The 15,770-nt window shown below is 37.9% G+C and overlaps 2 protein-coding genes across 9 annotated transcripts in view; one reads left to right on the top strand and one right to left on the bottom strand.

The window, feature by feature from the left end:
* The window catches only part of LOC124132180 (mitogen-activated protein kinase kinase kinase 13-B-like), an 85,271-nt gene that overhangs the window by 21,968 nt on the left and 47,533 nt on the right, over positions 1-15,770 (bottom strand). Inside the window, exon 1 of one of the 8 annotated variants that reach the window (XM_046495946.2) lies at positions 10,920-11,074. The exons of 6 other annotated variants lie outside the window; for them this stretch is intronic. The gene's annotated coding sequence lies outside the window, so the exon portion shown is untranslated. Of the gene's footprint in view, positions 1-6,384; positions 6,511-10,919; positions 11,075-15,770 lie in introns of those variants that run through there. One more of the 8 variants, XM_046495950.2, reaches the window with a different exon arrangement.
* Positions 1-15,770, top strand: part of LOC125372248 — a 42,993-nt gene that overhangs the window by 1,757 nt on the left and 25,466 nt on the right. The gene's annotated exons all lie outside the window — the stretch shown is intronic.

The following is a 15,770-nucleotide window of genomic DNA, read 5'->3' as shown; positions in this document are numbered from 1 at the left end:
CAATTTCACTGGAAAGGAGAAAAATAATACCATAACTGGAGATGGTTTTAAAATATATATTTAACATTTAATTGAGCTCTGAGAAAGGATTTACGCTGCTTGTAGAAACCTTTCAGCCTTATCACTAAAAAGTGTGTCCATGTTGGGAATTAAACTAGTTTCTCAGGCATAATGAGGTAACACTGTAACAACTTGGCTAAGTACGGTACCTCTCCCAAACTGTGAACAAACTCATTAACATGATTCTTACAAAGATCAACATCACATATTCCCAAACCTATGATTCTTGAACTGACTCAGAGCTTTGTTCATGGCCAATTGTAGAACTGCTATGTGTGTGTCTGAACGTCTGAAGACCTAAAGCTTGATGTTAGACTCATAGAAAGCAGTCCAAGGTTGACAGTCTACCAGCAGCCTGCAGACCTCCACCACCAGTGTCCATCCATACAGACACGTCTACATTCAGTCAGGGGCTCTAAGTCTTCATTAACCTCATTCTGACTAGACCATAATGACTCATCTGGCATCCCAACCTTTCCACTGCAGCTACCCCACAATTCACATCTACAGGTAAGTGACTCTGGGTCATTATCAGAGCTCCTTTGGATTACTTGTTACTAAAATCCACATGACAAATGAACTGACAACATTAATACGAATATGAAAAGAACATAAAAATCATTCAGTGTTTGCAGCAGCTAAGGAACTTGTTGCAGAGTAATTGGGGGAAAATAGTAGTTTCTTTATGAGCCAAAAATGATGAAATTGTATATGTTCTACACATAGTAGCACACCTGTACTCTACTTGTCATTGCCAGGTGTCAACTACAAATTGGGAAATTGTATAAGATTCTTTTTTTCAGGATGCTGAAATTAGACAGACCTAGATAAACCTTTGGCAGATAAAACACTGCAGGACAATATTGGATGTCAGCAATTCTTTCTCAGGCTGATGTAATGTGTATAAAGTTTCTACTATTTATTATAAGGAGGCTCAAATGAAATAACATATGGGGTTTTATTACATACTATGGCTGATCTATAACTATCTACATTTGTACAGCACTAATATCCAGTAAACTACTGTTCCAAAGCACTTTCAGTCTGCGTAATGTCATGACAGACAAATATCAAGTCTCTTCCAAGGCCTGCTCAAAACATTTTTTACAGTTTATTCTTAAAGGTTGCAAGCCCCTGAATTGATGGAATGTACAAAGGTAGGTTATTCCACAGATATAAGCCTGCTGTCTGAAAAGTTCCGTCACCAAATGGCTTGGTCCTGGATGGCATCATGATGACTATTTAGTAAGTACTAAGCAAAGTTCCACTTTTGGGGCATATATGGATATCACTCACCAAGTTAAACTATCTGAACAAAAGTATCATTAATAATATTCCACAATCTAAATCTACTTACCACACATGGATACAACTTTTATCTTTAAGCAAACCTGATCTACATATAAAACAATTGGACTTTGTGTAAGAAATGAATAAAAACCTGTCACATCCAGTCTCTACATAGAAATGTAATTTCCAGCAAAATACAGATTAACCCATTCATCTACTTTCTCCACACAACAGATAAAGCACTCTGAAGTGTAAGATGTTCTTTAACACTATATATGCAATACAAAAACTAACAGTTGCTTCAGTAGATAGCAATTGGCACTGGTTATTGATTTCCTAAGGGAAATATAATGATGATGCTTATAAAGTTTCATGAAAGATGACGCGGTGCCCTTTTCCCCGGGCTGCAATCAATACAGACCTACTTTAATGATGATGTTACTTGACACGTTTAGTTGGTGACATTTACAATTGCAAATATCAATTTCAATTCTTGGCAGTCAGGAAATGAATGTCACAAAATAGCAACTGATCCAATATCAGTGTATGTTAGAAGGTCAATGCAGCATATACTTTAGAAGCTGCCTTGGACTGCAAATCAGTGAGATAACACAGAAATTCTGCTAAATTTCTAGCAAAGGCAGCACCACAATTGCTGATCATATGACATTCTACCCCATTCAATCACACTCTACCTCATCCACATAATGTTTTCTGAACATAAAACGTATACTTCAGTACTTCTGTTTCTTATCAATAAAAGTCAAATAATCACCATGGTGTCTTCATCACAACATTGTCATCACCACAGTGTCATCACCACAGTGTCATCATCACCACAGTGTCATCATCACAACATTGTCATTATAAACCACAGTGTCATAATCACAACATTGTCATCATCACCACAGTGTCATCAGCACCACAATGTCATCAAAACAACAGTGTCATCATCACAACAGTGTCATCATCACACCTGTGTCATCATCACAACATTGTCATCATCGCCACAGTGTCATCATCATAACATTTTCATCATCACCACAGTGTCATCATCACAACATTGTCATCATTGCCACAGTGTCATGATCATAACATTGTCATCATCACCACAGTGTCATCATCACAACATTGTCATCATCGCCACAGTGTCATTATCATAACATTGTCATCATCACCACAGTGTCATCATCACAACATTGTCATCATCACAACAGTGTCATCATCACAACATTGTTATCATCACCACAGTGTCATCATCACAACAGTGTCATCATCAGCACAGTGTCATCATCACAACATTGTCACCATCAACACAGTGTCATCATCACAACAGTTTCATCATCACCACAGTGATATCATCACCACAATGTCATCATCACAACATTGTCATCACACCACATTGTCCTCATCACCACAGTGTCATCATCACAACAGTGTAATCATCACCACAGTGTCATCATCACCACAGTGTCATGATCATAACAGTGTCATCACAACAACAGTGTCATCATCACAACAGTGTCATCACCACAACCGTGTCATCATCACCACAATGTCATCACCAAAACAGTGTCATCATCACCACAGTGATATCATCACCACAGTGTCATCATCACAACAGTGTCATCATCACCACAGTGCCATCACCACAACAGTGTCATCACCACAATGTCATCATCACCACAGTGCCATCATCACAACAGTGTCATCATCACAACAGTGTCATCATCACCACAGTGCCATCACCACAACAGTGTCATCACCACAATGTCATCATCACAACAGTGTCATCACCACAACAGTGTCATCACCACAATGTCATCATCACCACAGTGTCATCATCACAACAGTGTCTATCATCCCCACAGTGTCATCATCACCAGTGTCGTCATCACAACAGTGTCATCACCACAACAGTGTCATCACCACAACCGTGTCATCATCAACACTGTGTCATCATCAACACAGTGTCATCATCACAACAGTGTCATCATCACTACAGTGTCACCATCAACACAGTGTCTTCATCACAACAGTATCATCATTACAACCGTGTCATCATCACCCTTGTCATCATCACCATAGTGTCATCATCACAACAGTGTCACCATCACCACATTGTCATCATCACCAGTGTCATTACCACATTGTCATCACCATCACATTGTCATCATCACAACAGTGTCATTATCACCACATTGTCATCATCACAACAGTGTCATTATCACCACATTGTCATCATCACCACATTGTCATCGTCACCACTGTGTCATAATCACAACAGTGTCATCACCACTACATTGTCATCATCACCACATTGTCATCATCACAACATTGTCATCATCACAACAGTGTCATTATCACCACATTGTCATCATCACCACATTGTCATCATCACCACTGTGTCATCATCACAACAGTGTCATCACCACTACATTGTCATCATCACCACATTCTCATCACCAAAACAGTGTTTTCACCACAGTGTCATCACCAATGTCACCATCAACGCAGTGTCATCATCACAACAGTATCACCATCAAAGCAGTGTCATCATCACCACAATGACATCATCGCAACATTGTCATCATCACCCTTGTCATCATCAACACAGTGACATCATCACTACAGTGTCATCATCACTACAGTGACAATATGACCTCATCACCAAAGTGACAATATGACCTCACCACCAAAGTGACATTTTCACGAAATGGTTAAAATGACATAACTACAGTGATCTCAACACCACACAACAGAAGGTTTAATCCTCACCATAGCCTTGCCACACCATGCATTCAAAGATTTCTACAGTCTCCCATAGTCTTGCCCTTGCCTGTGCTAACTAGATTATCCCACACCACACATCTATCTTTACACCTCAGAATGTCACCCTGTCCTCCAACAATCCTTCATATTTCTGTGAAATGAAATTAATCCCCACAAGAGATGCACCGAAGGAGAAATATTAACCTTTACCGGAGAAGCACAAGGAACACCAGGACATGATATACATAATTAACAACTGTCTCCACATCGCTCTCTTTCTTACTTCTAAACATGATTATATTTGTTTATATAAGTCAGAATTATTTGATATTCAAACTCAAAGAAATGTATTAGTTCCTGGTAAGATATGTTTCATTTGTATATGGAGACACAACTACAGTCAACTAGGGGGTATATATTCTAAACAACAGGCAGAAACAAGGCTTACTTACACCATCAAACTGGACTGAACCTAAATTAGCAAAATTGATTTCATATGGTGAGGTACACAGTTGATATCAGTACTGTCAGGTGACTTTAATTGGTACTGACAAGATAATATAAAGAGGTACTAACAAGATAATTTAAAAAGGTAAATTCGGGTACCACCAATTGTTTTTTGTTTTTTGTTTAACGCCGCATTCAGCAATATTTCAGCTATATAATGGCAGTCTGTAAATAATCGTGTCTGGACCAGACAATCCAGTGATGGACATCATGCGCATCGATCCACGCAATTGGAATCGATGACGTGTATCAACCATGTCAGATGACTAGCACAGTCGCCTTTTACAGCAAGCATGGGTTGCAGAAGACCTATTCTAACCCGGATGATATACATACTGTCAGATGATATACATAGGTACTGTCAGATGATATACATAGGTATTGTCAGATGATATACATTGGTACTGTCAGATGATATACATAGACACTGAGAGATGATATACATACTGTCAGATGATATACATAGATACTGTCAGATGATATACATAGGTACTGTCAGATGATATACATAGGTACTGTCAGATGATATACATAGACACTGAGAGATGATATACATAGGTACTGTCAGATGATATGCATAGGTATTGTCAGAGGATATACATTGGTACTGTCAGATGATATACATATTGTCAGATGATATACATATATAGGTACTGTCAGATGATATACAAAGGTGCTATCAAATTACATATACAGGTACTGTCATAAGAAATATATATAGATCAACTATATGATGGGGGATGTATATACTAATGTCAGATAATAAACATTGGTTTTGTCAAATAATCTATGTAACATCAAATCAGATGGGAAATATAAGAATGTTTTTTTATCTCCATCAAGCTTTTGCATAAAGAACTTGCTATACTCTCATAGCATGCATTTCCTGAAAAGTGTCTTCTTGTTGATGAATGTAATTACCTACTTGGCGAAGGCAGTACAGGGCTCGAAATTAGACAAAAATCAGGTGTGCCCAAAGGCACGGGGCCTGTTTTTCAGGTGTGCCATTTTCAATTAAGGTGTGCCTTGCCTTTTATTTCCCAGTACTTCTAACAAATCTCAGTCATATCTGCATTCAATTTTTTTTTCAATTTCAATGTAAGCACTAGCAATCGGTGATACAGCTTGTTTTCCTTGCTCCTTATCTGCAGTGACTTCATCGGGAGTTACAGCAGTAGGCTTCGAGAAATCAAAATGCAGTGTTTCTTTTTAGACTTCTGTTTTGACAAATAGCAAATGTCTCCAACAGTCAACCCGAATGATGACTTCCATTTGAAATGCAAGACTGATTTAATATTTTGAGTGTTATTTCAGCAAAATACAGAACGACAAAATTATATACAAACACAAGGCCTACTTAATATTAATATTGTGTCAAAATACAGGGAAAAGTGAGTACATTCAAATGTATCTTGTGTTATCCTGAACATATTGTCAAATGTCTGTTAGATACAATCAGTGGAAATCATCGAACAATGAGGATTGATTTTACACAAATGCATTGATCAAGTTGCTAACAAATATTTTATAATATGAAACATATCCCAGCCAACATTTTTAATAACCTTGATGAAAAACAAATACCTTTTACAGTATGCTTTTATCTGAACCATAAAACTCACTGGTGAATTAGTCCGATGAAGATACGTGCGCCAGTGCAACACCTGACACACTTATGCCGCACCTCAACCTACGCAATAATCCGAAACTACTGTCACACAAACATACTGATATCTTCTACAACAACAAACTTACATTTTCATGAGAAAGTTGAGGTCATGACCTGGCATCTCATCAATACCAGGTGAATATTCACTAAACATCCCACGATATGAAATTCATGAATAATCAATACTCCCAATCTAGCACAGCATGGGAGATTGTCAGATGTTGTCAGTGACATGCTGCTATCTTTAGCATTGTGTGCTGGGTCGGTGGCGATAATCTGTCTCACTACAGGACAATAGTTATATTGTCAACTGTCAAATAACGGTAGTTATTTCCCCAAACTTAGCAAAATTGTAACCCAATACTAGTGCTGTAGTTCTGCAGCTATTGGACAGACAGTATCACGACATTAAGATATTTGAGGTTATTGTTACCCATATATGCCCTTTACATGGAAACAGATTATACCTAGGTACATGTACAAGATACTTCTGGTTCACAAGATGTTCCATCAGATTTCTAGACTCGCCTTCAGGTGAAGCTAGGATCACAAGGCATTGGTCCGATTTCATACTTTGTCTGTTGTATGTCTATGAGGTAGTAATGCTGTAAACTTATGGTCTCTTTGTTAGGGGATACTGGCTGTGTATGTCACTACTGAGATGGTGCACAAAGTGTTTCTCATGGTGGTATATGATGATAGTTACAAGCTCAGCTAGACACTGGAACAGAATATTTGAAGTGATCTGACATGCAAATAGCTTCCATAATCAAACTGTCAGTCCTATTATCTGACAAACAGAGATTTTGCTGGGGAATAATATGAATTTTGTATGGGTTCATTATCTGGTTAAGTATTTGTCACTGATTTATGGAAAGATGGTCTACGAAAGACAATATCAGGAAATCCTAAATATTCATAAGACGACATCTGCTGGGGAGGGTGGTTGATTTGACGCTCAGATTCTAAAGACTTTCAAAAATATATTTTTACATCCACTTGGACACATTTTTCTGCTTTGAAAAAGGAATTACTAATGTATCAGCAGCTTAGTAACTTATGTTTCTGATCAGATGAGCGTTCTATTTCTATTTGCAAGACAAGAGGAAATACCTTTAACAGTTAATCCTTTCTTGCACTACAAACAATTTAATCAGTATTTTTCTAGGCTATGGTAATATTCAAAGTCAAGCCATTTAACAGAAGCCAGTATTCCCAGCACAATCTTCCTATGTCCAGGCATCAAGACACATGTGAGGTGACAGTCAGGGATCATGCTAATGTCTTCACACAACACACCCTACAACAGCAACTGTCATGCAGTGACGACATCCAAATCAGAATTGTTCAGGAAACAACTATCATCTCTTTAAAGAATGTCAATCTATACCATCAAACTGTTAATAGACCAATATACACTTCATGGGAAAAAAGTTTACTGTACAATATCTATACATAATGAAAATATATTCTGCTGATGAGCTGATCCCCGGACTTCCTAACAATGAATCATTTCTTCCATCAGGACTACAGCAGTTGGACAGCAAGGGGCAAGAGCATGTGAAGCATGGAACCCCTACCTGGGCAGTAAATGCCTTTGCCACTAGGCTACCTCATCCCTTCAGCCCGAGTATTACACTGTATATTGAGTAGAGAGATCATGTAACTACAGACATTCACCACAGTTTGGTGAACACACATGAACTATTCCCAAACTGTCCACACTTGAACTCATGATGGCTGCCACACATCAGGATGAAGCAGGCCGGTTCTCTATACAGAGTATGCATACCAAATACTTAGAGGACAATAGCACATAACTGATACTGTTCATCCTCACACAAAAGCCTTTTCATGTCATCGATTGCACCATGTACTCAATAACCTGTGGTAGACATGCACCATGAGAAGTGCTTGGTGTTATCAAATATTCAGTGTGATAATTTATGAAACGTATTGACTTGTATTTCCCAGTCACATAGATATACACATAACTGTTGTGTTGTAGATTTCAGTGAAAGTGTGTTGTCATAAAATCATATAATTATTTATGTAGTAATATGTCCATCAATACATCAAAAACTTTATTCATCATCAGATCATGTTAAAATTGCACATTTCAGTCTATACTGAAGTACTATCAGTTCAACATGTGACATATTGAAGCAACACATTAGTCGACCTTCAACCTTTTCAGCAGTCGGGAGACAGTCATTATTTGCAACCCCCAAGGCATTCTGGGTAATTATCACCCTAATGATTCTCAGACTGTGGGCAAACAATAGTTTAGTGGACATTCCACATATCAAAGAACATGGCACTCATATCAACACAAGCACTGCAGTTCAACCAAGATACTGGCCCACTAGTGCCAGTGAAATAGAATCTAGGCAGGTTTATCTATATTTATGCTAGGCCATCTGACTGACAAGGATAGTCATGAAGTCTTCATTTGAAAAAGTTTTCCTATCACAACAAAAATGAAATTTGTTTTTAAGAAAAATGTGACTGTTCTCCATCCTCCTAGTTAGAGATAGTGAGTGAGTGAGTATGGTTTTGCGCCGCTTTTAGCAATATTCCAGCAATATCACCGCGGGGGACACCAGAAATGGGTTTCACACATTGTACCCATGTGGGGAATCGAACCTGGGTCTTCGGCGTGATGAGCCAACGCTTTAACCACTAGGCTACCCGACCGCCCCTAGTTAGAGATAACCTGTTTGACTACATATCTCTCTTGCTGGAGAGTGAAAGAAATGGATAAATGTACGGAATAGCACCATTCAGCTGACTCTAAGAGTACCTCAAGTCCTATGTTGCAACCCTGCACAACAAGTAACTAGGGTGCAGCCATGTACAACAACCCAGCTTTGTTCAACAAACAATCATAGCACTACAAATGTGGTAACTCCTGCTACAGTATTTTTAGTGTAATAATTGTGGTAAAACAGTGTCGAGAAACAAAGACCACAAGTAGGACCAAAAACTGTATTATTGTATCTATGAGTTAAAACTGGATTATCCATATACCAACACAACCTGAATATATCATATATCATATATAGTCTTGTTGGAGAGATGTAACATGAACATAAAGAACTGATACTGTAAAAACAACATCATATAAATACAATCACCCCGAACCATTCAACAACACTAAACTGAAATATTTATCATAAAACTCAAATTGCTGTCATCTTCTTAAACAATATTTTTTAAGCCAGTCATAAAGACCTACAGGAGCCAACTCTACCCATAATGTAATTTTCTACAAGACTTGGTATTTCTCATGACATTAAGATTCTTCAACAACCATTATTAATAACAGATATTTTCCTTTCAAGAAATAATCACTAAAGATTAATGCCTCCAGTCTCTCAGATAGTCCTTAATCCATTTTTCGGTGAATCTGAATTTTTTCCTTCTGGATCGGCCAAAAGTTGCCATGGAATCTAGTTCTTTGTATCAACATGGCTGACATGTTGAAACCGCCTGCCCGCTTGGCTATTGATTTTCCACAGCCCTTTGGGGTTTGTGCTTGCAAATAACATCGGCCTATAAACTCCCCGATCTATAACCAAAGGATGGCGTCTTGGTGAAATTAGCAATATCCTGAGTCCGCAGCCAGTTTGGAATGGCATGGCAGGGCTCATACATCAGGGAAATGTGGACATATTTATTGTGCAATGGCATATTTAAATTTCACAAGTCCGAGACTAGGTTACTGGGCAAATTCATGATGAGATCTCTCATGTTTTTTTTGTCGCTTAAAACAAGTTTCTTTTGACGTATAAAATGATGATAACAATGAAGGGACTTTTGTTCTGTTTCTTTATGAGCAGAATCACAGATTTGTCAGTGCCACGCTTGATTAAGCATGAGAATCCAATGAACAGGGTGTAACAGGGTAATAAAGTAAACACCTGGATCAGCTATTACTCCAAAAGGTCTGGTACCATTGTCATCAATTGTATTTTACATAGGTACAAGTACTGCAGTTAATACTGTAATGACATCAAGGTAACGTGGCTTGGGTATTCAACAGAATGTCATATCTAATTCCACAGTTAGCTGTCATCACATTTCATATTCTTTGTGATATTGGTCAGTTAGAAATTTAACAAATGTAAAAATATTTGAAGTTACATGCTAGAAATACAATATGATTGCCAGAACTATCAATAAATACATATATTACCCTTTTGATTATAGAACATAAATATTATTTTTTGAGTTGAACATTTAAAACAACATCTTTACAAAAAAACAATTCTATCCAAATTTTGACCACATCCAAATGTACACCACCATGTTTACAAGAGTTAGCAACCCAGCTGATCCCTGATCCTTCAATGGCTGCCAGCTACACTGCTGCACAATCATAACAGTACATTGAAGCATGGCAATATCACCTGACCTAGCAATGCCAGGATTGTGTACAGTATACAACCATGGAATATACAAACAATCTATGTGATGACATCTGTACATACACAGACTGACACATCAAAACAAAGACAAAACCAGACTCGAAATCCGAACAGTATACACCAAAATCAACCTGAACTGCCACATCATCAAATTACAAAACATTATCAAATGACATATTTGATAAACTTACAATTATCCCCCGCTGATCTAGCCAAATGTCTGTTTCTTGAGGTATTGTGTCCAGGGTCATCTAAAGCAGCATCCATATTGTCCCCAACTGCCTGTATGGCCCCACTACCTACTATGCCTGAACCAGCCTGCGTCGTCCTATGTTCTTTGTGGGGAACAGCCATTGTGCTATTGATCAAAATAGCCTATTGTGATTCTCGCTCAACGCGCAGCACAGGTATATTGATTCACCCAATTTTCTATCAATGGCTGGAAAAAACGTCATAAGCATAGTTCTGACCCACTGGTGATACATTCCAATTAATTGGGGGACACAGCAAGTGATGTTATCTTGCGCGCAAATTAAAATGGATTAATGCTAACAGAAAATCCTTGAATTTATTGTTGAGGTTCGTGTATGAAGGCAATAAATGAATGATGAAAGTACAATGAAATTAGGCTGAATAACAGATTTGAGCCCTACCACTAATACACACTTCATCATGCAAATGACTTCTTTCAGAAACTACTGAACATAATAATTCACCCAATGGCAATGTATAAGCAGGTGCGGATCTTGTAAATGCTGTCTCATGATTGCTCTTAACTATTCATTTGTTGTCATCCACAGCAGATGTAAAACACTAAAAAAGAAAAATGGAAATGTTTCTGAACTTAAGAACTTAGGTAGCATGTAGTAGTACAAAAACTTATAATTTAATATAACATGAGAATACTATTAGTCATGAATGTTGGTTTTAGATACATGTTGTGTTGTGTATTTAGTTCTCAAGCATGCGCTGTGGTAAATCTGGGGTAAAGACTGAATTTATTAAGCTTCTCACATCAGTGTAAGTATTCTCAAGTCTTGCAATTTATGTTGTAGGGATCTTTTTGGGTCAAATAGGGTATGTGTATAAAAAGCAGTGAAACCGAATATTACCAGATTTGATGAGCTGATTATACTCCTAGAGATGATGGAGTATTTTGGAGAGACATGGGTGAAGGACCTACCACTAAGAGGACATGCATGTAACTATTATAAGTGAAGGCAATGAAATGTCCTTCATCACACAACAATGTTAATGAACTAACTGAACATATTATTGTATAGCCTTGATTGAACAAATGAAATGGTGCTAGGACATTACAAAATAAGGACAGCCATCCATGGATGACACTGGTGATTGTGGTAATAGTGTAACTGTTCAATCTGACAGATCTTGTTAAGTGCAGACATTGTTCAAGAATCTGTATCATCATAAAAGTATCATAAAATTACATTCTCTTTGTTACAGTCTGTTTGCATCACTACAGAATTTCTGCTGCCTAATAAATATTTCACAGCCAAAAGAACTGTCATCTCATTTGACATTCAACCGATTCCTTTAGTGATAGCAAATGACCAAATTACAATACAGTTCACCAAAATGATGGACAAATCCCATATTAACATGCTAACCCTGGTCCCTGTAATAATGTCGAAACCTAATCCAAGCTTTTAGCTTGATTAGAAAATGGCTTGTTGCAGCATGCAACATATCTGATTTCATGATGAACACAGTCTGTCAGATCACCACTGGAACTCGGAAGTGAACACACCTCATGGTCTTAATGTTGAAATACTGGAAGCATTTGTCTGTGATTAGGAAGTTAGACTTGTTTCCTGATCAGAGACATATTATCTTTTCATCCAGAGTAATAGACATGAAACTGCCTAGGGCACTACATAAGCAGGTTCTCAACATTTTGCTAAATCCCATGAAAGAACCCTGATTGATATGAGGATCCCTCTCCAGACGAGGCATGTGAGAACAGGAAATAAGACAATAGGACATTTCCAAAACATGTAAGCTCCCTGATGTTTCCAGCTGAAAATTCTTTTATTGAAACAAAAAAAATCATAGAATTTGATTTTCTATTAGGAAAAGTAACATTATGACTTGAACAACATTTGGATTGTTAAAAGTACATTTTTCAAGATGGTTTCAATGGGGTTTTAGTTGCTTGAATCCACATTAAACCAACAGCATGTCAGCTTAGTGTGGAACTCTCAAAATGACACATTTTCATGGACTTTTACCACTTCGGAGAAACCCATCTACACAAGTATGATTAAAAATAAATATTTTCAAAGATTCCACAATTCAGTATTTATAGAGAACCATCAAATAATTATCAAAATATTGATACAAAATCCTTAGAAAAAATAAGAAACTTAATTTATCCAAATATCAATTTTCACAAATGGCTCACATAATTCAAATTATTTGAAATATTACATTTTTCTTAATCAACCATGGAAACTATATGCAAGGAAAAAGACACCATGAGTCGTTGCCACTTGTGGAATGGCCATAAATGATTGAAGCATGTTTACCTCCGCTGGTGATGATTCACCCTACTGGTTACATCATTGAGCTCCCCAGTCAATCTGGGTTAATGGAACAGTAGGCTTTCCTCCCCATCTCCCCATACCAACATGCATCCTGCTGATTCATACGTAGCAGTGGGTAAAATAAAAATAAAAATCACACAAGTATTTCATGTATTTAGCTCACCTAGACAGGAAATTGTTTATTGGATTAGGTGAATGGATTAAAGTAGTCCCTGCTATGAAAATCATAGGATAATTTCGCAAAAAGATTTTCAAGAACTGAAAGACATAATGTAGCGTTTACATTCGTACATCACAAAGACACTAAGAAGCATGAACTATTACAAAATAATCAGCAGGTATAATCAAAATATCAACAAAATGTGACTGGTCAAAATTTTACTGTATTTGTTCATAGTTACATATTTATTAATCCAGGTACCTACATTGTGCAAAAAAACTAAAACCCAAGATAATTATGATTAATAATTACATTATTAATCCTACACACTCACGTATTACCAAGTGATTATCTACTACAATCACTAAACTGAAAAAAAGTTGGATATCATCTACATATTCAACATGATCAATGTTCATGGTAATGACAACACCAAAACATCAACTTACACAAACAGGTGTTTGGGGGAAATCATTAACCATTTTTCATTAAAAACAACCACATCCAATATCCCACCTTAACCTACATCATTGCTTGTAACACAATGTACATTACCACTCATGCAGGAAATGAACTTCTCATCCTTCCTCTCTGCACTAGTGGAAATGTCGGGTACATATGTCATCCATTTTCTGTTTACAAACACAAATGAATCATCAATGTTTACGTCCAGCACACATCGATTCTAGTCAAGATCAAACACCAGCAAATGATCAACTGACCCATTCAGCGGGCACACTTCCTAAACATAGTCTTCATCAATACAAGAACATCTATTCTTAATGTTCAAATCACTGATCATCAGTAACTGTATGTAAGGGAATGTTTCTGCAATTGACAAGATGATGAAATATACGTGAATCACCTGATCAGTAATGACACTGCTACATTCGTCAGCAATATTTGTCAACTTCTCCGACCTCGAACCAACGGTACGAGTCTATTGATTTTCCCCTTACCGACCATCACAGCCCCCAGTAGTGGAATCTACATTGCTGCCTGAGCATCAATAATTGCGAAATAGTTGTCAGTCTCAACCTGTGAGTAATCTGCAACATGTTGTTATCACCTCTGAATGTGTTCATTTCAAAGAGAAACAATCACAAGACGTATGACAATAAAATAAACATACTGACAGGGTTTCCATGTCAGTGTTACTGGTCAGACATTCACAGCTGACTATACCCACCAACAGTCATTAGGTGCTGGGTCGGTGGCCGACATTGCCGGTCAGCTTGGACATGAAGATCAAAGCTGTCTTTACTGTCATCTATTACAAATAATCAATATCATCAGTAGGTTTGTTTGCTTGAGGATTCCAACTTGGCTGGACAATAACACAATTTGGTGGCATGTAAACACCCCCTAGCCCACACTGACTATACTGTTGGCAATGGTGGCATGTAAATGTCCCCTCGCCCACACTGACTATACTGTTGGCAATGGTGGCATGTAAACACCCCCTTGCCCACACTGACTATACTGTTGGCAATGGTGGCATGTAAACACCCCCTCGCCCACACTGACTATACTGTTGGCAATGGTGGCATGTAAACACCCCCTCGCCCACACTGACTATACTGTTGGCAATGGTGGCATGTAAATGTCCCCTCGCCCACACTGACTATACTGTTGGCAATGGTGGCATGTAAACCTCACCTCGCCCACACTGACTATACTGTTGGCAATGGTGGCATGTAAACACCCCCTAGCCCACACTGACTATACTGTTGGCAATGGTGGCATGTAAACGTCCCCTCGCCCACACTGACTATACTTTTACTATTCTTTTTGTTCACAGATTGAAATACCTCAATAGTCAACAAAGAACACCAATGCTGCAGTGTCACCAATTAGGAAGCCAATATTGGTGCACTCACATCTACCTTCCACACCCACATGTACAAAATACAAATTGCAAATGTCATCAAGAGCCATCCCACTCTTCTCTATTCAGTTACACATTTCATATGTTTGTGGTATCAGTTGTAGCATAATGATTAATCATCAACAGCACGACCTCTGACCCATATTTCCAGAATCATTTACACACCAGCATAAAGCCCCCATCACTGCGCATCCTCAAGCATCCTCAAATACCTCTTCATTGTCTAGGCATGTTACTGATATGAACTGATACACATGACAGTAGTCGATATGAATGACACACTGAAGTAAGTTATCTGTAAGCTAGGCGTGTGTTCCCTTGCAAGACTAAGGTCACGTACAGTGTTATACCACTACATGTCACCTAGAGAGTTATACCACTACACACATCAACAACAGTGTTATACAACTACACATGTCACTTACGG

Source organism: Haliotis rufescens, unplaced genomic scaffold, assembly GCF_023055435.1.
Source record: "Haliotis rufescens isolate VD_foot unplaced genomic scaffold, xgHalRufe1.0.p SCAF_4, whole genome shotgun sequence".
Taxonomy (NCBI): domain Eukaryota; kingdom Metazoa; phylum Mollusca; class Gastropoda; order Lepetellida; family Haliotidae; genus Haliotis; species Haliotis rufescens.
Note: the sequence above shows the minus strand (reverse complement) of the source record. Positions and strands in the feature narration are given on the sequence as shown.